Source organism: Pempheris klunzingeri, chromosome 17 (genome assembly GCF_042242105.1).
Source record: "Pempheris klunzingeri isolate RE-2024b chromosome 17, fPemKlu1.hap1, whole genome shotgun sequence".
Taxonomy (NCBI): Eukaryota; Metazoa; Chordata; class Actinopteri; order Acropomatiformes; family Pempheridae; genus Pempheris; species Pempheris klunzingeri.
In genome coordinates, this window is record NC_092028.1 from 5,264,955 (window position 1) to 5,289,736 (window position 24,782).

Below are 24,782 nucleotides of genomic sequence, written 5' to 3' on the forward strand. Positions count from 1 at the left end.
TTTTTTCCTTCTAATTATCACTTTCTACAGCATCTTCTCATGGCAGTTATGTTCAAGGTTAGGGAAGAATTACGGTTATTGCAAACTCTAATCTCCTGCATGAAAGTCAGACACGCTACGCCCATCCACCCCCCCTGACCTCCACAGCTTTACTTTCACCCTCACTACATGATGGACACGCTTCCCCTTCCTGGAGTGACACTGGATAAACCCAGAGGTGCAGGGTGTCCTCACACACACACCCATTGGTCTGATCTTAACTTCAGATGCAAAGCGGTCAGTTCAAAACCTTAGTGAACCTTTTTCCATTAAACATTGTTGTTTTTTTGTTATTTTTGCCAGAGCCTTGTGCCACAATGCGCTACATGTTGGCATGCACCTTATAAGACTGTGCAGACGTCAGAGTGAGACCTCTTTCCTTCCTCCTCCTCTGCTGTGACGCTGAAGCAGCCGAGCCGCCGGTCCGCTCCCCTCACTCCGCCCGCCCGGCTGGCTGCGTCCTGCACACCGCGTTCAACGGGAGACACGGAGAGGGCGCAGAGGCGAACAGAGCACAGGAGCGGACCTGCACCGGCACCTGCACCGGCACGGACTGTGGATTTAAGGCGAGAGGCGAGGGAAGAAGGAAAAGTTGAAGCCGTCACTGCCGCGACAGGGAGCCGCTCCAGACTGCTGTCCAGTGAACAAGGTAACCAAAAGCAGCTGACCGGGCTTTTTACGCACGGTAACCTGATAACGAGCCACACGAGACATGGGGGGGAAATAAAGATAAAAAAGGAGGGTGGAGGAATGACCTGCGGTCTGTGGTCATCATGCAGCATCACAACCAGTTTGTGAACTGCACCCCCCCTCCCCGAAACTTCAATCAGTCTGATGCCTCCCTCCAGCCTTACATGGCCATCTGACACCCCATAGAAACACAGTGTGTTCAGTGTGTGTGTGACAGAGTGAGCAGAATGAATGTGGCTGTCACCTTTAAAGAGGATGTGTGCTCAGGATGCTGGAGATGCTGCTGCCGTAGGAGCAGTGATGATGCCTGTTTTTAAAAGATAAATATGGATAATGGGATCTTGCAGTGCTTGGAGCTTTGATATGTGTGTGTGCGTGTGTGTGTGTGTGTTTATGTGTGTGTTGTTGGAATGAGAGTGTTTGGGAACACAGTGTGGTTTGTGGGTTCAAGTCTCTCCTCGGCTTTCCATGTCGCCTTGTGCCTCAGTGCATTCTGCCCCTGCATGACATTCCCCCTCTCTCTCTCTCTCTCTCTCTCACTCTCTCACACACACACACACACACACACTCCCTTTTCCCTCCTCTGTGTTCAGTTCACTGAGCTTTACTGACTTAAATAAAACAAAAACAAATCTTCCATGTAAAATATCCACATTTCTGCTTAACTCCCCTCTCTCCTCTATGTCTTTCTCTCTTTTTTTGGGTGTGTGTGTGTGCGTGTGAGTGTGTGTTCCTGCAGGAAGCAGAAGTGCCTCATTCCCAACAGATGTTGAGGGTGAAGCTGTGAAATGCATCTGCACTGAGATTTAAAGAGCCTTTAGGACAGATGTAATTGTCACCAATGGTATTTAACTATGTCTGTCTCTTCCACACACACACACACACACACACACACACACACACACGCACATTCACACAGTCTCCTTGTTTCTGCTGTTGACTCCACATTCTTTGGCTGTGACAAGCGGGCGTAGCAGCCAGAGAACAAGCCAAGTGTGTGTGTGCGTGAATGTGAGCATCGGTGCAAGTGATTTGGTGGGTGGACTCTTTGCTCTTCTTGCTCAATATTTGACTGTGTGTGTGTCTTAATTTGAGTTTAAACATGTGTGTGTATGGTATGTTCCCTTGCTGCATGTGTGTGTGTGTGTGTGACCAAGACTGACCAGTAGGGAGCCTGACCGCCTCACCTGTAACAGACCCCATTAATATGTAAAACCTTTCATATCTATTTTTATTGCTGTTAAATAATTCAGAAACAGTCAGTCACCTGTCGGTCCGACAGCCTGCGCTCGCTCTAGTCGCCCTCCTGCTGGTTCCAGGCCATGCTCTGTCACTGTGTGTGTGTGTGTGTGTGTGTGTGAGTGAGAAGATTTATCACCTTTCTAACCATTTCATCAGGTGAAACCTGTTTTCCCTCTGAGGGAAATAATCCAGCCTTCAGGCTTGGTTTGAAAATTATGAGGTGATAAAGATGTTAATTTATTGTAAATGTGAGGACACTGAGTTCATAAAATAAGGAACCTCCCTACATATCGCTGTATTTAATTTGGCTTTAACACAACTGCATGTATGCTATGATGTGTAAAGGCTGAGCTTGATGTCCTGAGGTGGGACTGAAGTGTCAGTGTTTACTGTAGCTGATGTACTTATGTATTGGAATGTGGCCTTTATTAGATGATGACAGTTTAGATACAGACAGAGCTGATGAGAGTGAGAATGGCTCAATAGAATGGAGGATTTGGGATTATATGGTAGGTCTGTGGGTCTTAAACAATAGGTCACCAGGACCCCCCTAAAATGCCTTTCAGTTCATTACAGCCAGGCTGAAAGCGTTTCCTTCATACTGTAGGTGTGTTATAAAAGCTTCCATCTGTTCACATGTGTGAAAACTCTTTCTGTTTAATGTCACATTGTCCAGGAGTTTTAGCGAAAATAGTTTTCCGATCTTGTAACCTTGGTTTCTTGCACTTACAGTGAACAGATCCCGTCCTAACACCACATGGAAAATCCAAACTTTTACTGACAAACATATTTTCTAAATGGCAAAATATGATCATATCCCACTTCAAACTTAAACATGTTGGTTGGACAAAATGTCTCTCTTCACATGAAGCGAACAAACAGCACGACTCGCCTGATTGTCAGTCAGTTCTGTCAACACTGGGGACAGAGGCAGCAATATGCTGCCTTGTCTGTTGGAGACAACTACCAGTATATTGGTGTAGAGATATACGTGGCTTAGTCAAGGCATGCTTTCAATTGTTTCGCACAAGAACTAAATAAATCACACTTCACTGGGCGTATCATCATCATCATCATCATCATCATCATCATCATCATCATCATCATCATTGTTATTGTATGATGTGAAATTGTAAATGTAAGACACATTTCTTGCTTAAGCAGATGTGAATTTGACTATGTTTGTGTCTGTTGTTTGGATCCTGGATCCCATTTTGACTTTTTGCCCCCATTTGTGTCTTTCCTTTAACACTGTTGCAGGATCAGAGCATGTGAGCGGAGTGGAGTGGTGAGCTCCCTGCTTACGGAGCTGTTCATTAACCCTCTTCACTCAAATCGCCCATTGCTCTCTCCAAAAAAAAAAAGACTAAAGCTGTGTTGTGTTGTTGTTAATTTTAGCTTAAACTCTAGAGCCTATAGTGATGTACATGTCAGAGTTGCAATACCTGCGCTCACCCCACCCATTATGAGAGCCAATAACGCACAAAATAAACATTAACCAACCACCTGAATCCGACACGACCCACAAACGGCATGATAATGGCACAGGTGTCAGGGGAGAGGATTGAGACAAGGTGCTTGTGTTTTGATTTAATCAATAAGCTATTGGAGCTGGAGATATGGTGACCCTCCAGCTTTTTAAAAAGCCTGCTCTGCGCTCCATCCGAAGTCCTCCTGCTCACTCTCTCTGCTCACTCGTGGTCTGCTCACATGCTCTGTGCAGGATTAAGCTGGTCTGATGTTGTACACGTGTTATCTTTCTCTCTAATTGAATCCTTTAAAATATGAGCCAGAGGGGCTGACTTGAAGCCATCTTAAACGTGCATGCGAAATAGACAAAAGAACATTTGTCAATAGCTTTTTCATTTTTTTATTATGTACACTTCAGGCCAATTTGATTTTCATGCACACAACCTTCAGTTTATAAAGAAAAATCGCCCAGTATTTTCCCTGTGCTGAACCTCACATTTCATTTCCACTGTTCATTTTCAGCCAGAACAGTCTATTTAGTATTTAGATTCAGGTCACACTTTAGAATGAATCTTATGTGATGCATTTGGTGACATTTCATCTCATTTTGCTGAGCTACTAAACACATGTCTGAAGAGTAGAAAAAGCAGAACAAAACAAATTAATACAGGCCCGCGGACGCGACCTTTCTCCACACGACATTGTCTAACCCAGAGGTGCATTCACTTCTTTAGAGCCCTGGTAAGCTCTGGACTGCTGGATTCTCCCTCTGTTCTATATTTGCATGCAGCAGGCAGGGCTGTTGTCATTGCAACAAAATCACAAATCACACAAATCAAAAGTGCCTTTGACAATCTGTTGACCATGAAGAGTTCAGCAGCTGTGCCCGCTCTTCCCCAGGCACCAAGCTGTGTTTAGAATCAATGCAATTCTGGTACATACAGCATGCAATAGATTTGACTTTTAAGTTCTTACATAGGGCTCCTTGATGAATCTGTGCATTAGCTGTAGCTCTCTTTTCATGAGGGAGGCACACTATGGTCTCTTTGTCGTAACCCAGAATACTCGACCGAGAACATATTCCCATTAAGTTGTCTAACATAACTATTATTCATCCAGACAAGCTGTCTAAGAACACTTTCTTATTTATTTATTTCCTGTTTGCAGCAACTGCCGCGGGGAGTGGGTGTCGAGGGACACACACACACACTGGATGATTTGACAGGTGAAGAACAGTACATTTTCCGCACTGGTGATGCTGCAGCAATGGGGCTGTTTGCAGCAAACCTTTCCAAAACATCAGAGGTTACAAAACTGGTTTGGATTTGGTTGCATAAATTATGGATTTTGTTCTCTTGTTTAGGGAAAGTAAAGAGAAAACAACAATATTCTGGGTACATATTCATCAAAGCTTGGCTTTGTGACCACTGCAGTATTTTTCATCCTCACTTCACATTGTCATTATTCACTATATTCACAGCTGTAAACCCAGGTATACCCACATTCTGCTACTGCTGGATACTGAACAGTTAAACTGGAACACAGCATAGACTGAATGCTACTATCACTGAACTAATATGTACTGACACCTCTAATACCACTAATAATGCCCCCTCTACTGCCACTTCAGCATGTCCTGCCACCACTGCTGCTGCTACTATCACCACCACGTCTGCTGCTGCCATATTGCAGTACTGCAGCTAGCACTACACTGTGACAATGTGACTGGCAGTGCAACTACTGCGGCTGCCACTATCACAATTGGAACTACTACTGCTACTACTCCTACAGCCGCTGTTCTGCTACTCTTGCTACTACTACCATTGCTGCCATTGCTACCGTGTCACTGTACTACCAATACCATTGCTAAATACTGTCTCAATAGTTTTCTCTATTGTGGGGGAACATGGTGTCAGGCTATGGAAACCCCAAGGTTATGCTAATAAGGCTAAGTTGGGTTTGATTAAGGATGGGAATCAATAACTGACTGAATTGAGAACTGGCTCCAAATTGTGTGATCTATAATAATTGTATGCCTAAGCTTACCTGTTTCTTTTAACAATGCCAGCCATTGCATTGCAAAGCAATGACATCACAGTCTTTAGTGTACGCCATTTGAAAACGAGGAGTCATGGCGAGAGGGAGAAACAGCCCAAGGCGTGGCTTCATTTCACAAAGACAAATGGTAACAGTGGTAGTTACACTGTCTGTAAAATGTTTATCTCGAGTAAGGAAGTGAATAGGGGCGTGCATAAGGTGGCATGGCAAGTGAATGGTGGAGCAAGTGAAGAGCATGCAGCAGAGAAAGCAATGCAGTGGAAAAGCTAAGTGGTAAATGTACAGTTTATTAAGAATAAAGGCTGCAGCCTCCCAAGAACAATGTCGATGTAGGAACAGTGGAAACACCAGCAATATTGTGCTACATCAGTGCCACTGCTTTCCAATGGAGAAGCATGTCTGTTACTGAGGGTAAACATTTTATGTTATAATAACATTAGACCCACGTCGGCAGGCTTAGCAGATTTCTTTTTGGCTAAAACCTAAATGAAAACAAATGCTATACAAATATTCTCTCATTTAATCTATTTTAGATCACAACAGCCACAGTGTACAGACACAGAGATTAATAAACAGTTGCCTTGATGCTACAAACCTGAGTAGGCCTCACTTGTCTCATTGATCAGGAATCAATAAGAGAAGTGATTGAGAATCGACTAATAAGCAGAATCATTGATTATAAATTGGTATAGATAAAATCTTGTCAGTTCCCAGGTTTGATACAGTGAATAATGTTATAGTGGGTATCTTGGCTGAAAACATAACTGCATTAAAAACTTTTACTTTAGATTTAAGTAATAAATCTACTAGGTTGGAGGCATATATTGATGCCAAAATAGCACGGCTATTTATATAAGTCAAAGACAGGATTTACCAACTCTGGAAACGTATCACAGGGACAATATTCGCTTTGAAGTCAATTGTGAAGTCAACTGAAGGACTGTTGTGACGCAGGTCATATAACAAAGCAAAGCAAAAGAAGATGTGCTTGCATGCATTTAATATGCCAACAGAGTGTGCTTTTACTTTTTGCCAGATGGTCAGAACTGTAGTACTTAGCTACTATTATTGCTAGTGCTGCTACAGATAACATTATTGCTAGAATAGTTACTGCTGTTAGTATTGGTTATACTTTCATCAGCATAAGCCAGACTGACTCATCTGACAGGCTGATATTATCAGCTGATTTTAACTTACCACATGTATGTCAGCTGACAGATTGATTCGACTATTGACATAAACAGTTCCAACAATTCTTAAAAACAAAATTAAAGGATCTGTATGAAAATATCAATTTCATGTGTGTATATAATAAAAACAAAAAAGAGCTGATCTGATTTTTACAACTCTCAAATATCAATAGTGTTATTGGTCTAAATATCAGTCACACACAGTTGCTAATACTACTACTGCTATAACTGACCTGAATATAAAATACAAAAAAAACTTGTAATAAATGTATAAAACATGTTATAAATGATAGCATATCACTATACAGCCAGTCTCCAGTAGTATAACAAAGTTACAGTGGGAGAAACAAAATCTCTGAATTCCACACCTTTTTCTGGAGTTCCACAAGGGTTGGTCCTTGGGCTACTGCTCTTCAATCAATATATGCTCCCACTTGGTAATATCATAAAGAAACACAATATATCCTACCATTCACATGCCAATGACACACAGTTGTACATTTCACTTTCCTCTGATGATCTCAATTAACTGTATAAATGAAGACTGTGATACTTGACTGATTCATGCATTCATCTCAAGCAGGTTAGACTACTGTAACACTCTATGTGCAGGATTATCCAAACAATCAGTAAGGAACAATCAGTCCAGCTCATTCAGAATGCAGCAGCCAGAGTCCTTACACGTACTCGAAAATCTGAACATATTATTCTAATACTGAAATCACTTCATTGGTTGTCGGTACAGTACAGAATTACATTCAAAATCCTGCTGGTAGTCCATAAAGCACTTAATGGTTTGGCTCCTCAGTACATTTGTGATATAGATTAAAACATTGCTCACAGATTATAACCCGATCAGGCCCCTCAAGATGTCAGGGAGTGGTCTTCTAGCTGTACCAAGAATTAAATCAGGGGCTGATGAGGGTGCCTCACTGTGGTCCTGTTCTCTCCAACAAGCTGCCCGATAATCTGAGGTCCATCACAACCGCATCCACCTTTAAAAACTACCTAAAAACTTTGCAGTTCTTACAGGTTCACGCATGATTACTGTATGTGTGTGTGTGTGTGTGTGTGTGTTTATGTGTGTGTATCTGTTTCTCTGCTCATATGAATGTGAATTTGAATGTGTTCATGTTAATGAATGTTGGATGTATGCAGCATCCATTGTACTCATGTATGTTGCTCATATTTATGCTCATGTTTATGCTACCATGTTCTAATGTTTGCCTTTTAATGTAAAGCACTTTGAGTAATAATTTACATGTAATGAAATGTTCTATACAAATAAATTCCCATCCAATATACAAGAAAAAGTCAACAATCTTGAACTTTTGTTGTAGTGATTGAAGCATCAACCTTCCTTAATTAAACTTGCTTCTCTAAACTTTATTCCACCACTGCTCTAACAGTTCACACAGCTGATAAACGAGGCCGACATTACACATTACCCCCGAATTGCCAGCTGAATGAGGGAGCACTTAAATAAAGATTAGGAGGGTTAGCTCATTAGCTACCTCTGCTATATTAGTGTTAGACATATTGGAGCCGATCCCCACAGGCGTTACACTCACATTTACTCTAAGGTATTTAACTGATAGTAGACTGATCGGTTGAGATGAATGTGTTTGCAGGCCTAGTTAAGTCAGTTCCTTTCACTCTTTAATACTTGAATATTACATACTACACATTATAGTGCTGTTTGGAATATTAAATCCAGTCCAGGAAGACCAGTTTGAGCGGTGCATCCATGAGTTTTAGAGGTGAAAGAGCCAGAGAAAAAGGTGGATACAACTTTCATGTCTGAAGGTTAAGTGTGAAGCTTGGTCCAGGGTGCAAGTAGCCTAGCATAGCATTAGGACTGAAAGCAGGGGGGAAACAGCTAGCCTGGCAAGTGAAAATCCTCCGACCAGCCCCTCTTAAGGTCACTGATATATGTCTGTATGTCGTTGGTTTGGTCACACAAACAGCTGTTAGTGAGAGTTTCAGTATTTGCTCAAACTGCTTCTTGGTGAACAGTGGCATGGTGCAGTGAGTTTCTGATTTCTTGTCTTCACTGTAAGGTTGCATTGGCTGAAAACTTTGGACAGAGCCAAGCCAATAGCCCCCCCTTTGTTTGGTCTCAATGCTACACTAAGCTAATTGCCTCCTGGCTCCCTCTCTGTCAATGCTCTCTTCATTGTACTCTGGATCACACTCGACATTGTCCTCTATCTCATACAATTCCTCCTTTACTTCACATTCTCACTCTCTCCTCTTCGTCTTAAATATATAATCGGCATTGAATCTTTTGCTCACGGTGACAGCTGCAGCTGCTGCTTTAGAACGAGACCTGGCTGCAGCAACTTCTGGACCCAACCCAGACACAACATTCACACCCACTTCACGCTGCGATTGGCCGGGTGAGTGGAGATGAGAGACTTAAGGAGCCTTAGCTCTCTTTTTCATTTGTTTAGTTTCTGCAGGTATTCTGTCTGAAAATCATCCGCCCCAACAACCTCCACCAACAAGTTAGGGCAGCCTGTATGTAGAGGCAAAATGCTGAGCACAAAGGTTGTTTCTGCATTCTGTGTGTGATACTTGCTCTGAGCCCACATTAATAAGTAAAAGTGACTCAGATGAGCATATCAACATTTTTATCATTCTTACATCATCATAGGGTAGCCTGGAGATGAATGTTCTAAAAGACATTAGTAAGAAATTCAATCTGACCTATTTAACCCTTTGATCTGCCTGTGCCTACATTGACATTTTTGCTTTTTGTGAAACATGAACAAAATATTTCTTACCACTCCATAATTAATTCGAACAATGTACATTTTATAGCTATTCGCATTCTTATAAGCAGAGTACAAAGGTGTTTTAATAGAACAAAAATGTCCACAGTGCCTACATTGGTATTTTCGCTTATTGTCAGAATTGCCACCTGCACTATACATCGACACTAACTAAGTACCTCACATCTACTAAAGGTCCACAACTAACTTTTTTTTTTACACTATACACTAAGTTTCTTGAGGTGACAGGTTAAGGGACCCCTTTGAAAATGGCTGTGCTAGTTTTTCCCACGTCAACATGTAGCCTAACTTTGGAATGTTACTTAGGTCCTTCCCTGAGTTAAGCTAAGGCGACAGGAGTTTTACCACTTGATACTCATTGTCATCTAGTCTCACATGATACCCATATTTTCAGACTTTCAGACTTCAAAACTGACAATGGCATGGCACAACATGGGCATAGCATGTCTATTATTATTTTTTTAGATCAATGTAAACAGCAGCATGCAAACACCCCCCCTCAGACAGATCCAGGGCCCACATGTGGGCCATCTGTTTTCATAGGCTTAAAGTAAGGGGGACACGCTCCCTCATCCTCAGTGGAGATTACAGCCTTGACTGAAAGAAAGTTTAACAAGAGAAGCCAACATGCATCAAGGTGGTTTCAGATCATTCAATGAGCTTTTGCAAATCTTTAATAAGGTAATGCTGCCTTCGACGTGTGTTTTGGCCCCTTAGGAAGCACGGTGTGCATTTTAGTGAGGGATATTGAATGTAAACAACTCACTCCACTGGGGACGCTTAGGAACATCAAATTATACTTCAGGGCTCCAAGAATGGAGGAGTGTGGGCTGAAACCAATTCTGTGGAGGGAAGAAACACAGAGGGAGAAGGTGGGACCTCTGTTACACTATCTGAACCATCATGACCAAATATTTTCAAATCAAAACTAATCGGTTTCATTTTGTCTCTGAAAGATGTTGGATGTCAGATGTGTAAACTGGGCACGACACCAGCGGCTGTGACAGAGCAGCTTATTTCTCACTGAGGACAGGCAGAATGAGTAGACGGCTGCAGGATATTTTACTGGCTGACATGAAAATCAATGCCGTGGTTGTAGAGATGCCACTCCTAAATCTACACTCTCCAGGGATATGTGTGTGTGTGTGTGTGCTTCTTTCTTCCTCACATTGACCTTGCTTTGGATCGGGGTGTCTTTTTATCTTTCTTTTAACTATTTTCTTTCTGTAATGCATCACAACATGTGAATATTTGTGTGTGGGAGAGCTCTCTCTCTCTCTCTCTCTCTCTCTGTCTCTCTCTGCGTCCACACACATACTCACACAAACAAACATATTCACACACACATACACACACTCACACAGCAAGTTTTTATTGTATTAAATTTTGTACTCTCCGAAGAACAAGTCTCTGAAATCTTACAGGAGTTACAAAAACAAATATTAAACTAACAAAGCAATATTAATAATTATAATAACATAATTAGAAATGGATTTGACAGATATAATTTATGCAGAATATCTCTAATACTGTAGCTACTGTAGTAACTGTAAAGATTTCTTGAGCATAAACATCTGTATTAATCTTGGAGCAATTAGTTAAAAGAGCAAAAACCTCATTTTTGATATTCATTTATAGTTGGCATTTCATCTGCGGTAGCCATTCAGTGTGTTTACATTTTGTCATAAGCATTCTATGCAGACAGCTTCAGTGCGATGTATGCGCATGAGATGGGTAGAAAAGTAACCAAAAACAGAGACAGAGATTATGGGTAGATCAGCATGTAATTGTTTTTGTGCACAAATCATAAAAGTAATGAGTGGTCTGAATGCAGAAATAGCTGTTTGTCAGCTTGGTGACAGCTGGTAGAGATGCAGACTGACAGCTTTAGATGGAAAATGCATCACGTTATGTTCATGAAGTCTTTGCATGTGTGGCTACTGAAAAGTAGTTTGACACAGTTTGTTGTGAGTGAGGTTTTGCTTGAATACAGTGCTTTGTCAAACGTGAATTTGCACTAATGTATAACAGTTCTGACATAGCTAGCGTCTGGCGTATTTTGAGGAAACTGCAAGCTTTTCATGCATGCTAAAATTACCAATATAATATCCAGAATGAGTGACGTCTGTGCTCTTAATGTCTGTGTAAAGCAACGTCAGAGATTTATCCGAATTGGTGACTTGGTGGCGCTCTGGAGCCTCCTTAGCATGAGGCTGGCTAAGCTGACGTTACCGATGTAGTCTTTTCACTGCAACCTAACCCTTAGAAGTGTTATGATGGTTTATGCTGAAGGCTTCACTTTAGCACACAAATGATCTCCTCTAGACAGATGTGTCCACATGCGTCTCTCTGTTAGCACTACATTTGATATCACGGGTAGATAGCTTTAGCTGCAGGCTTGTTAATAGTCCTGCTAGCGCTCTTATAATCTTTTCATCAGCTGCTTTGGTCACTCTGCTCAACTGCAAGCCAGTTATCAACACGCTAGCCCTGTTGTAGGAGACAAACTGTGGCTAAAACTATGATTGAAACAAATGGATTAGCTGTAGCTTTGTGTCGCTAAAGCAAACCAGACTGCGGCTGCTGCTTTGTATTAAAAACTGGTGAACGTGATGGTGACTTTTATTGTGACACTGCTAAAGGAAATGCAATGCTTGTGTCATAGAGGTCAGTGCTGATGCATCCACAGAACAAGACAAGTCAAGCTATATTCACACAGCACGTTTCATGCACAGGGCAACACAATGTGCTTTTGATAAAGTATCAACACTATCCCAATACAATCATACAGCAGCAAGCGCAGAATATGAAGATTAGCAGCTGTTTGTGCAATTATGCAAAGAATTAGTGCAGAATACACAAATCTCTCAATATACAAAACACACGCCCAGAACTTATTCACACACTAACTAGGACGCCAGAGTGCAGTGTAAAGGAAGATTTTTAAAGCCTCTCTCAGGTTTGCAAACAGGGTGTTCCATCTACTTGGAGCATAGATACAGAAGCCTCTTCTGCTTTAGAACGATGGATGGTTAAAGACCACCGCCTGTGGACTTGATAGTGTGCGTGTGCGTGTGTGTGTGTGTTTGTGTGTGTGTGTTTGAGTTCATTACTACACATTCACACACCACCCCTCTCTGTGTATCTGTAAACTCGTTCCATTCTGACCACCACAGCTCATCGATGCATTATCTTCTGATCTGCTGGGGTGCTTCTTGAGGAAACTGTGTGTGTGTGTGTGTGTGCAGCTTGTTAAAATAAACATACGACATATTAGCTTCTCACTCAAGGGTCAGCTTTTCCCAAAGCAGCTCCTCCAGTGGGCAACAGAGCAGATTTATTATACCTAACTCTGTGTGTGAACACAGCATGGTGAAAAAGCTGTTGCCAACTATGTAGAGAGATTTGCGCTCTCCAATGCAGCCTTGCCAAGAAGTGGTTTCAGGTGTATACAGTTAGGATTAACAGTTCCAACATACGGGGGAAGAAAAAACCGCAAGGGCCTTAAGACAAATTTATTTCATATCCTTACTAGGTTTTCACTTTTAATGACTTCTATAGGAGAATCTCATCATCACATGCTCGGATGTTCACAGTAAGGCACCTATAGGCCAGCACCACTCACTGAATGATGTTTCTCATTATTATCATCAGTAAGTTTATGAAGAGTGTAGTTTATTAAATGTTTCATAGAAAGTAGACCTTAGAGCTGTCAGCTGAAGTGAACGAGATATGAAGCAACATTTTTGCAAATTAGCCTGATCATTATTGGTCTCATTTGGCAACTAGTTTTGCATTATATCTTTTTTTGTTTTAACATTGTCTATGAAAATAATTGGATTTTACTTCATCTTGCCCTTGAAATAACCAGCCATGGCAGGAAGTATCTTAACTAGATACAGTTTTAAAGTACCTCTAATTAAATAATTGTTTTTTTTTTACTTAACTACATTACAGAAAGAAATATTGTTCTTTTTATTTCATTAAATTGATCTGACAACGACAGTTACTTTGCAGTGACCACCAGCTGTTCGTCACGCTGCCCAGGAGCCAATCGTTAACAAGGAACTGCATTCAGTCAGTGCGGCTGTGGAGGCAAGAGCTGTGTCTTTGTGGCAGCTGCAATTATGTAACATCTTTTGATTTTTGTGGGTGAGCGTGCGAGAGTGCGACAACCAGCACAAGAACCACGCAGAGATCCTCACTCGACCTTAAACAGATAATGTGCTCTGTGGGGAGAAACAGTTAGTACCCAAACACGAGGAACAGCTGCCTCACGATTTACAAGGTGTCATCATCAGGCTTATGATGAGGTCTTCTTTAGACCTCTGTGAGCTTAACAAGACAGAGGTCTATGTGAGGTACATTAGCAGCTGATAGTGTGTCAGTTTGCGGTAGGAGGTCACAGAGTACCAGCTGAAGGAGTGAAACATGAAACTGTTATCACAAAGTGAAACATTAGAATGAATTTTAGAGGTTTATGCCAATTTCCAGCTTGGCAAGACAACAGAATACCACAGAGCCAGATACTGTGGGCAGCTCTGCCAAGCCTGCGAGGACACACACTGATTCACAGGCTGCCTCAGACCTGATAACAGACAGCTCTGTGTGTGTGTGTGTATGTGAGCGAGCGTGAGTGTGTGGAGTAAAGTTTTATACATCTCGAGTGAAGCTATTATTTTGAATGAAATATAGGCATTGCTTGTAGGTGGATTAAATGTGTGTTTGTTGGAGACTGTGTGTGTGTGTGTGTGTGAGTGTGTGTGTTTCTGTGGTAGTTTGTGTCTCATTGGAAAACTTTTAATGACATAAGGGCACTGGCTGTCTTGCTGATGTTTTGTGTGCTCTATAATACAGAGTAGATAAAAGCACTACTACAGTCTGTGATTGTGGTTCAGGAGGTAGAGCACGTTGTCCACTTATTTCCAGCCCTTTCTATCCACATGATGAAGTTTCCTTTGACACACCTAGACCACCAGGCTTTGGTATGCTAGCTTGGTAGAGTATTGCAGTGAGTGTGAGTGAATGGGAGGAAAATTGTAAACTGATTTGGATAAAAGCGCTTTATAAATGCCACAGTCTGTGTTTGTGCATGCGAGGGCGATGAATGACAGATATAGTGACTGGGACAGAGGCATTGTTTTTCTGCAGCTTATAAAATGTGTGTGTGTGTGTGTGTGTGTGTGTGTGAACCCACTACAGAGAACTAAGTGAAAGCTTTATTAAATGGCATGAAGACTGTATTTTAATGCTGCTCAGAAAAAGGCAGGTGTTGGGATAACAAGCTATTGTCCTGTAATCTGTCCCATCATTAGAACACATTTATTCATTCATTCATCATCCATTACCGCATTTCCTTAAGGGTTGCAGGGGGGCTGGTTCTAATCCCAGCTGACATTCAGGTCAGTCAGGATGCACCCTGGACTGGTCAGTCACAGACCAGAGACAGACCACCATTCACACTCACAGTCACACCCACGGGCCATTTAGAGTCACCAGTTACCTAACCGGCATGTCTGCAGACTGTGGGAGGAAGCCTCGCAAGCATGGGGTGAACATGCTCACAGAAAGGCTCGACAGGTTCAAACCCAGAACCTTGTTGCTGGGAAGCAACCACCACATCACCGTGTTGCCCCATTAGAAGACCTTATAATTCATTACGATTATTTAGACACATCAGTGAAGAGTCCCACCATGCTGCCAGTACCAGCCATCTGCAGAAGTCTGTCAATCTCTAGATGGTCTCTGTTTCAAGATGTGCAACTCTGTCAATCACTGAATTTTGAATTTGGTCAAAAAAACACACACAACAAACTCATAGAAGTTGTACTTTCACTCCTCCACATGCCTGCATGATTGTCAGGTTTAGTGCATACAGAGTGTTTGATAACTGTTCTGTGGAGAGACGTGTTCACTCTGCTTATTGCACCCAGCTAACAGACTCTGATGATTTTATGCATTCCAGTCTAACTCTTTAGTTAAAAAAAAAGCTGGATATTTACTGTGCTCATCTGAGATTCCAGTGCATTAATGTTTTTGAGAAAACCCCAATACCATGATTTACTTTAGTTTAAATTTATGCACTACATGTACCTGCAGTCAGGGTTGTACAGAATCTTCAGACAATCTTCAGGGCAAAATCTTCCAACCGCTCCGCTGTGTTTTTTTTTCTCCATATCATCTCCACTTTCATCATCATTCTCATTTTAGAGAATTAATATCAGATCCTGCGACCCTTACCCCTTACCTACTTCCTCTTATGTCTTCGTAAATGTTGGCAATCCAGGAATTTAAACCTATTCGACGCTCACTGTGGTGAACAGCACGATGGGAGACTGAAATGGAATGGAAATAACACAGCATGATATCAAATATACTGCAGTATTTACAGTGGTGGTGAATCTGGGGTTAAAGTAGGGAAGCTCTGCGGCTCACTGTGATTGGGCGAGAGAATGAGTCACACATGTTCTCTAATGAGCTGACAGGCCACATCACTGCACTGTCTTCAGTGTGTGTGTGTGTGTGTGTGTGTGTTTAGGCATATGGAGTCCTATACCAATATATGCACGTCTATGCCTCTTTAAATGTGGGTATATATACACACGAGTGTGAGTGTGTGTGTGTGTGTGTGTGTGTGTGTGTGTGTGTGTGTGCATGCGCATGAGTGATTGCACCTTAGGGTTCTAGCAGAGTATCGAGGCCAGTTGAAACAGGGCGACATCAGAGGTATGCAAATTACATACTCATACCAAGAAACACACATCCCACATTTACACGTGAAGACACACACACACACACACACACACACACACACACACACACGCTCTCCCTCTCTCTCTCTCAATCATTTTAATTCCAAATGTAAGTGAGATTCATCTTCCTGGTTGTGTGCAGTTCTTCTTTTTCATTATAATTATTTCATGGTTGGGGGGTCCACTGCTCTGCTGGACTCCTACCGTCCCTGTTTAAGCTGCAGCCATGCTGTCTTCTGCACAGACCTGAACACCTATAGCTGGACAGAGCCTGTGTGGAACATGCCAGCCCAGTAATATATCTATAGAACCACAGCAGTCGGTTTTGATGTCATGGCTCCAACCACCATCTTTTCCCAAACCGAAGAAAGCAGCTTTTGTGCCTAAAGCTAACCACCTAGCGGTAGTTTTGGTGACTAAACCTAATGAAATTGCAACCATCACATTAAATGTTTCTCAGCAAGCTCCATTTTCAAAGTGTTACTGGAGAATTGCATAATTGTTCTTGCTAATTTGACAGAGGAAGGAGAATTTGTTGTTTTGGTGCTTAAGTGAGGCAAATGGCATTAAATGTAATACAAAAAGCTGTAAATGACATGACAGGAGATATGAAAAAGCGTGCTGCTAAAACGCCGTCCGTGACGTTAGGCTGTGTGTGGATACTGGTGCAGTGTTCATGCTCTCAGGCAGCGTGGTCAGTGCTACAATGGCACAGACAAACCAAACACATTTCCTGACAGTGGACGCTTCGGTGTGTGCTGTCAGCCCCTCTGACAGATGAAGGTGGTCTGCGTGAATGCGGATATTATTTAGTCTCAAAACACAAATGTGAAATTAAATGAAATGTATTCACATTCTGAAGGATATGTGTATGCTGACTGATAGCATATAAGCTGTGTTATATTAAAAACATACATCATAAAGTGCAAAAGCTGTAAATGATACAAAGGGATGCTTTACACTTGGAATTGTTCAGTATGAAAGCAAAGCTTCAGATGCTTCAATATACATGCCAATTGTGAAATTTATTTTTCACAACTCTGTCAACTCTCACAAAACTGTGTTAGACCTGTCGTATGTAAGCTTGTGGGTAGGAGACACTCGATACCTTACAATCATTTCTAAGAGCGTCTGTAGTTACAATGCTTTTGATTACCTTGGCCTCAAGATGCTTTTGGAAAGCAAGGCCTGGATCAGTGAATCAATAAAGCAACAAAATATATAAATGAGTGGGCTCAATTATTAAAAGAGGAAATAAAAATGGGTACAATAACTCCAAGTGATGGATGGAGCCATTTGTTTTTATGTGTATCCTTTAGATTCTCAAAACGGTGTTCAGTACTATTAGAATCTGTAGTACAGACACTACAGCTACTGATCTGTTAGCTTCAGGAGTGGATGCAGTCTGTCGTCACTTACTGAGACCCTTCAGTCAGTCTTTTATCCCCTCCAGCATCACATCCCGCTTCTGTTGTCTCACCTTGAAAATTGTCCAGGATCATCAGAGCAGGCAACATCAATCCACCCACATACACACAGCGAACAGTCGAGTTTGCACCTTGACAGATATGCAGAAGCATTAAAGGAACACTCCATGCTGACAAACATACGGTAAATGAAGTGGGTACTCCGTTATCTTACACAGGGAATCAAACCTGTGAGTCTGCTGACCGACCAAAAAGGTTCCCAAAATGTTCCTGTAATCTTTCCACCCAGAAAATTATGCCTGAACAGCAGAGAGCGGTACCTCTGCTGGTTGCCATGGTGAACCTCAGCAGGTCTGAGCCGTAGGTGTGTGTGTGCGTGTGTGTGTGTGTGTGTGCACCTGTGTATGTGAGCAGGTGAGTGGGGAGAGAGAGTGATTAAAATTAGGCAGATTTTCAGCCAGAATGCTCTCTCACCCTCTGCTAGCCTCAACCTTTGTGTGTGTGTGTGTGTGTGTGAGTGTGAGTGTGTGTGTGTGTGCCTGAAGCTCTGCGTGCATGTGTGTGTTCACATCCCTTTGTGTGTGTGTTTGTGTGTGTGTGTGACAGAGAAACACTGAGGGCAGCAGAGCTATACACCAGTCGACAGTCTGCATGATAATGAGCTGTTAGGTAGCAGGCTTTACCTTACACACACACACACACACACACACACACACACACACACACACACACAGTGACAAAGCTGCATCATCCTTTCCCTCCTTTCTTTCCACCCTCATATGCATTTCTTCTTCATCCCTCATTTCCTCCCTCTCATGTCTTCTTTCTCTCTCTTCTTTTTTCAGCTTTACTCTTATCATTTCTGTCTTGCAGCTTAGCCTTTTCCTCTCTTCAGTCAAGCATGGCGCACACACACACACACACACACACACACACACACACACACACACACACACACAAACACAGAGTCATACTCAGAAAACAACCACATGTGCACTCAGTGCAACACAAACACAAAAACATCTGTCTACACTGCTGACAGGCAAGCACACACACACACACACACATTCATACATTTGTATACACACATCATTCCTCTTGGATGCACTGCATGTGTGTGTGTGTGTGTGTGCGTGTGTCATGCTGTCCTGTCAGATTGGCCTACTCTACACTTGCTGTATCTGTGCCAACCCACCGGCCAAGCACAGTCCACCTCTCCTTCTCTCTTTCATTCAGCTGTTATCTCTGCCTCTGCTTAAAGTATGCTCGCTTGTATTTGTATGTGTAGGCGTGTGTGTGTGTGCGTGTGTCTGCAGCTTATCAAGGTTTGTAAAAGCAATCACGGTGACGGAGGAAGAGGAGAGAAAAGATGAGGAGTAAAGGGAGAGAGATCGAAGAGGAGTGAAGGGGGAATAAAGATGGAGAAAGACAGAAAGAAAATGGGGAGGAGATGAGTGAGGTAGCCAGCGGGGCAGGAAGAAGCTTTGTGTGTGTGTGTGTGTGTGTGCGTGTGTGCGTGGAGTGGGGGGTGTTAGGAAGTGAAACCAAGTGTAAAGAAATGATCTTGACAAAGCCTGGAAATGCTGCGACTCAGCAGTGGCCAGAGCCAACGCATAGCTCTAATGCAGACAAATGTATGTTAGAGTGGCTTAATTAGAGCTCTGGTCCTGTTATTTGACAACAAAGCTGGATTATTTGCTTCTGTTTGTGTTTTGACATTTCATTGTTGTCTTCATTAATAAATTCTGATGCAAAGATTACTTACTAGTATTTACCAGCCTGCTTTCTACCTCCCGAATCACTTGCGCCCAATTGGCAGCTATTTCCAGTTTGGAAAAGCAGCCGCGCCTATGAGAGTTTGTGTTGGTGGGACTTAGAACAGAGACGTCATCCCCTGTGCCAGGACCAGATAAATGGCTACAGACTTCAAACAGGTAACCAAGGTGAACAGAACAAAACACGGTGTGTGGAACCTGGATGTCTAACAAATTAGTTGGTAGCATTTCCTCTTTCATAAAACTTTGCAAAGCAAAAAAATTGTAAAGCATTTTAAATGATGCATTATTTATATTCACATTCTTCTTCACTGCCAGTATTCTTCACCGCCTTTGTTAGTGCAGCGGTATGTTTCCTGACACCTTACTCATCAGTGTAATAGCAGGAATTTGCATCATGTTGTCTGGATGCTTTGGTGCTTGTATGATACAATGATGCACAACAACTTGCTTGAAGAATGTTAGAATGTTAACTGCTCCTGCAACCGTCGGCCCCTGGACTGTGCTCTGCTTTCACTTCCTTTGTTTACAGGCTTTTAGCAGCGTCACCACATGTCTCAGCTACATGTGCCATATGCTGTTACTTTCAGGAAGTCGGACTACTTCACCTTCAGTTCATCCGTTGGTTTACTGCCATCAGTCTGTCTCCAGTCTCCATTTTTCTCTTTAATTTTTCTAATGCAAGTTAGACAGATGGACAAAGATGAAGATAAAAATAAAGACTTATTCTAAGCCTAACAAGTTAGCCACACCACCCCCGGCTTAACTAAGAAACGTTTTTTGAGACTTTAGTTACCGTGTCTATGTTCTCCGTGAGGTGCTAGAGGAGCTCGATTGCAGTGTCTAGCCAGATCTGGAACCATCTTGGAACCCATCAGCTGTTGGGGCAATGGCCAGTGTTTTTGGGCTTCCAGAGTAGCTAGTGGATATCCAGATAACAAATACGTGGGCCAAAACGTTTTGGCTAATCTCTATAAACAGATATCTGCATATGAACACAGATAGCTGATGGGTTCTGACATTACATTTCAGCCAATGCGTTCTGCCTCCTTTGCTCTCCATACAGACTATTTACCTGGATGCAACCAAAGCCTGCTCAAACGTGATTGGTCAATATTACTTAGACTACGAAGGAAAACCAGAATGTTTCCGAAACCAAAATCTTCTCCCTTGCCTACAGATTCGGTATTCATATGCAGATATCTGTGTATAGAGATTAGCTCTGGAGCACCTGGGCTCGGTGCTCCACAGGACGGCTTCCAGCGTGACTCCCTGTCTTCACTGCCAATCCCTTTTTTTCTTATTTTTTACCCCACAGTGTGTCATATAGCACTATATCCACATGAACACAACTGATGTCACTGAATAGCACACGTCTCATCTGAGTTTATTTTCTTTATTACAATAAATAATAAATAAATTATTAAATAAATAACTCATGCCCATTCCTCATTTCAGTCGTGGGTTATGACAATGGTATCAGTGACACCTGCTGGCCAGTGTTTCCATGGTAGCAATCAGTAACACCAAATGACACAAAAGGGAAAAACATGGCTTGTAATTAGTGGTGTGTTAATAGCGTTGTGCAGAGAGAGAAGGGAAAGAGTATTTGGAGAGTGCAGTGTGTAAAAGTCCACAGCAGTGAGGAGATTGTCAGCCACATCAAAAGGCCCCAGCAGCTCAGCCCTGCTGCACGTCTGCACTGTGTCGAGATTTGAAGTCTTTGGTATTGTTACACTCTTTGCTTAATTACAGTAAAATGCCCAAGTAAAACTGTTGAACTCCTCCAGAAACATTTCCTGCTGGAGTTGGTGGAGCTGAGTGCTTGGACAGACATGTCGAAAATAGTCTCATTTAAGACAACTAGACAACTTTGTGCATAGAGATAGAGAGGGGAGAGAGGAGGATTAATCGTGGAGATAGAGAGACAGTCTCCCCTCAAAAGCATTGACAATGAAAAGAGATTCTAAGAGACTTTAGACCCTACTCATACACACATGACCAGTCACTGTGTGACGTGGGTGTGATTTGCAGATTCTCTGCCTTGAAATGTTCTAAAGATTCTTGACAGAACGTTGTTGTTTTCACAGCAGACACTTTGACTTGTCAAAGCAGGAAAAGCACAAGCGAAATTAATATCACGAATGCTGTCTTGGTTCCATTAAGCGTCCCAGTGAGCTATTCCAGTGAGCCAGTAAACACAATACCAGACCCTCCCCTAAGTGGAGAGCAGCCATCAGTGCTATTAAATACACCTACACTGTTCCAACTGTGACATAAATGTCAAAATGTCTGCCATGAAAAAGATCTATTCCAGCGTTTGAAAGGTGTTGGGTGGGGGTATCATGTGCTGTTTGACAATCCAAATCCCATACTCCCCTGGGGAAGCAGTCCTCAATAAGAAGTACATGTACTCATGTGGGGAGAAATCAGACCAGTCATTACTAAGCACTGGTCCGTTTCAAGCCCTGATCCAGAGTCTGAGACTGTCAAACTACTGCCCATGTGTGAAGGAGCGAGCAAATTCAAAGTGGTTCAAACTGGCTTCAGGCTGCACAGTGGAAATGAACAACAGAATGTATGAGGTAGCACAGGAGAGAGAGAGAGAGAGAGAGAGAGAGAGAGAGAGAGAGAGAGAGAGAGCCCGAGGAGGGGAGAGAGTGAGGCGGGGGATGATGATATTTCTCATAGAGAGGAAGAGAGAGGGAAAGATGAAGGGAATGATAGAGCGAGCCACATGATTAGACGTTTGTAGACGAAGAGAGGAGGGAAGGGAGAGAGAGAGAGACAGAGAGTGATGTGCTGTTACGTGAGAGCAGATCACACTAAATGGGCCTCAGAAAAATGCTAAGCTTCTTTGGCTGTGTGTGGTGTGTGTGTGTGTGTGTGTGTGTGTGTGTGTGTGTGTGTTATGTGAAAAGCCTGTCTCCTCCTTTTACAATCATACACTCTTCTCCCTCTTGTTATCTCCCTTCTCCTCACTTTATTCTTCTCTTTTCCCGTGCTCTTCCTCCCCTCTCCCTCCTCTTATTGCCTAAACTACTCTTTTTCCTCTCCTTTCATTTCTCCTCCTCTCTTTCTTGATTACACCTGTCATCTTTCATTCTCCTCTCACACCCTGACATTTTCTCCCCCTGGTTTCTTCTCTTCTCCTCTCATGCCCTCTGTGTGTCACAGTGACCAGAGCAACCAGGTGAGTGTAGGGTGGCTGACCTGTTACCAAGGTAACAATGCACGATGTGTCGTTTGCTTTTACCTTTTTACTCGTTTGTATCAAAATCCACCTCAAGTAATCCGATTCTGTCACTTCTGAATTCAGGTGTATTCATTTGAAACAGGCTTGTATTAGAGACTCTACCTTTTGAATAAAGTTCATTTCATAACTTTTTATAGTTGAAGAAGATGCAAACTCAAGATTTCCTCCATGTTTACCTCTTTTCTTCATAACTTCAGTATCCTATACATTCCACCAGCCTTCCAGCACCTTAAACAAGGGTGTCATTTCCAAAGGGTCATGTCACTCTCTTCTTTTCAGAATCCTAGTGTCGCCCACTTTTACAGTTCCACTCTGATATCCATCTCTAAACAGTGTTGTCTGACTCTGGTGTGAAAAGAGAGGAGCTTAGCTAAGTGTTGATGCTGCTCATCCAAACCCCTCCAGTACTCAGAGTGTTTGCAGAGCAGTAAGTCTTCTACTATTATTTTTTCACCTTTGGTTTTGTTTGTCAGGCTACAGGCTGTCCTGAATTTGAGTCTTTTAATGAAGATGTTGTATTAGTTTTTGTGAAATGTATGTAGTTTAGTTGTTCAGTGAAATTCTTATTTTAGTCACCTTTTATGGTTCCAAGTGTTGCTGAGGTGTCGTGAGCTTAGTGAAAAGGGCTCTCCATGTGACTCTGCCTCGCTGTAAACAACAGAGGGACTCCCCTCATCAAATCCACATATTATTCTAAACTCTGAACTGTGCTCATGCTTACCAAGCATTAGCATTAGCATTACCACAGCTATCTGTGCTCTCATTCACTCAGATAGTCATTAAAATAGCTCACTGTTTCTGAACTGTGTTTATGACCTTGTTTCGCTTTACCTCTGCTGTCTCCAACCCTCCTCCAGCTCTTTTCTCCTTTTCATCCTCCTCTGCTTGCCTTCCTCTGTCCTCTACCTCCTTCATTTTTTCTTTCTCACTTGCTTTAATCTGCTGCCTTCATCCCCACACACCTATCTTTCTGCTCTATTCACTTTTTAATCTTTCGGGTAAAAGACTAATTGAAAAGAGCTGGAAGATCGAGCTGGAAGAAGACAGTAGGAAAAACCTTGGGAAGGGAAAACAACTCTTTTAACAGATAGGAAAATGAGTGAAATGTGTGAACTTGTGTAAAGCAGTATTCAAGTTAAATTCCATATACAGAGGGAAGCAAACTAAAAGGGAAAATATTAACAAAGTAAAAGTTATTCAAAAAAGCTTCCAGCATAATTCAAATTGCGTCTTGTCAGTGTGGAGGAAGGAGATGGAGAGAGATGGATGGGGAAGTGGAGGAGGAGAGATGTGGAGAAAGACAAGAACAGATTAAGTGGGAGGAGGAGAGATGAAGAGATCAAAAGGAGGAGAGGAGCCGAGAGAGAGTGAGAGAGTGAGAAAGAGGAGCTGAGACGAATGAGGCGAGGATTAGAGTCATTGTGTTCAGTAAAGCAAACCAAGCATTAAACCTGAGGGGAGGTTGGGCAGGGGGGGCGGGTTGGATTGGGTCAGGGGATGAATCTTTATAAAGTACTCTAAGTCAGGATAAAAAAAAAGACAAGTCCAAGACAATGCCAAGATGCTATCAGTATTTATGTAACGTTAATTCATTCTAACATAGCTGGCATTTTCCAATCCCCAAATGTCCTGTGAAGATGACGAAGCCACGGGCGTCAGGCGGTTATGTGGGACATTACAGTAATGTGTGTTTACATTTTGTGCTCTCCGGTCTTCACGATGCAAAATGTTTGAATGTGCGGGCTCACTGAATTTAATGAAACTGCACCTACATGCAACATTCATAAAAAGCTAGTTGCATATAAAGTGGGCAACACAAACAATCTCATAAATCACATTTAACATTCCATAAATCTGAAGCAGGTCCGTGTGATATTAGTTTAGCCCTGCATCTAATGTCGGAGTACCTGAGGCTCCCGGCTTCAGAGCTAAAAATGTGACATAAATATAGATAAAGAATATGTTGGTAGTTATCAACTCAGTTAGCATTTGTTTTAAGCCTTTCTAATTTGTCAAGCAGCAGCCACAGCTTTGTCAGTAGATAGCGAGAGTAACAGTCTAACCCATTCTCCATCACTAGATGAGAGG

At 42.3% G+C, this 24,782-nt stretch overlaps 1 protein-coding gene across 1 annotated transcript in view; it reads left to right on the forward strand.

The window, feature by feature from the left end:
* Positions 1-667: 667 nt before the first annotated feature.
* The window catches only part of LOC139216402 (junction plakoglobin-like), a 106,355-nt gene continuing 82,240 nt past the window's right edge, over positions 668-24,782 (forward strand). The window contains exon 1 of the mRNA XM_070847498.1: positions 668-688. The gene's annotated coding sequence lies outside the window, so the exon portion shown is untranslated. The remainder of the gene's footprint in view (positions 689-24,782) is intronic.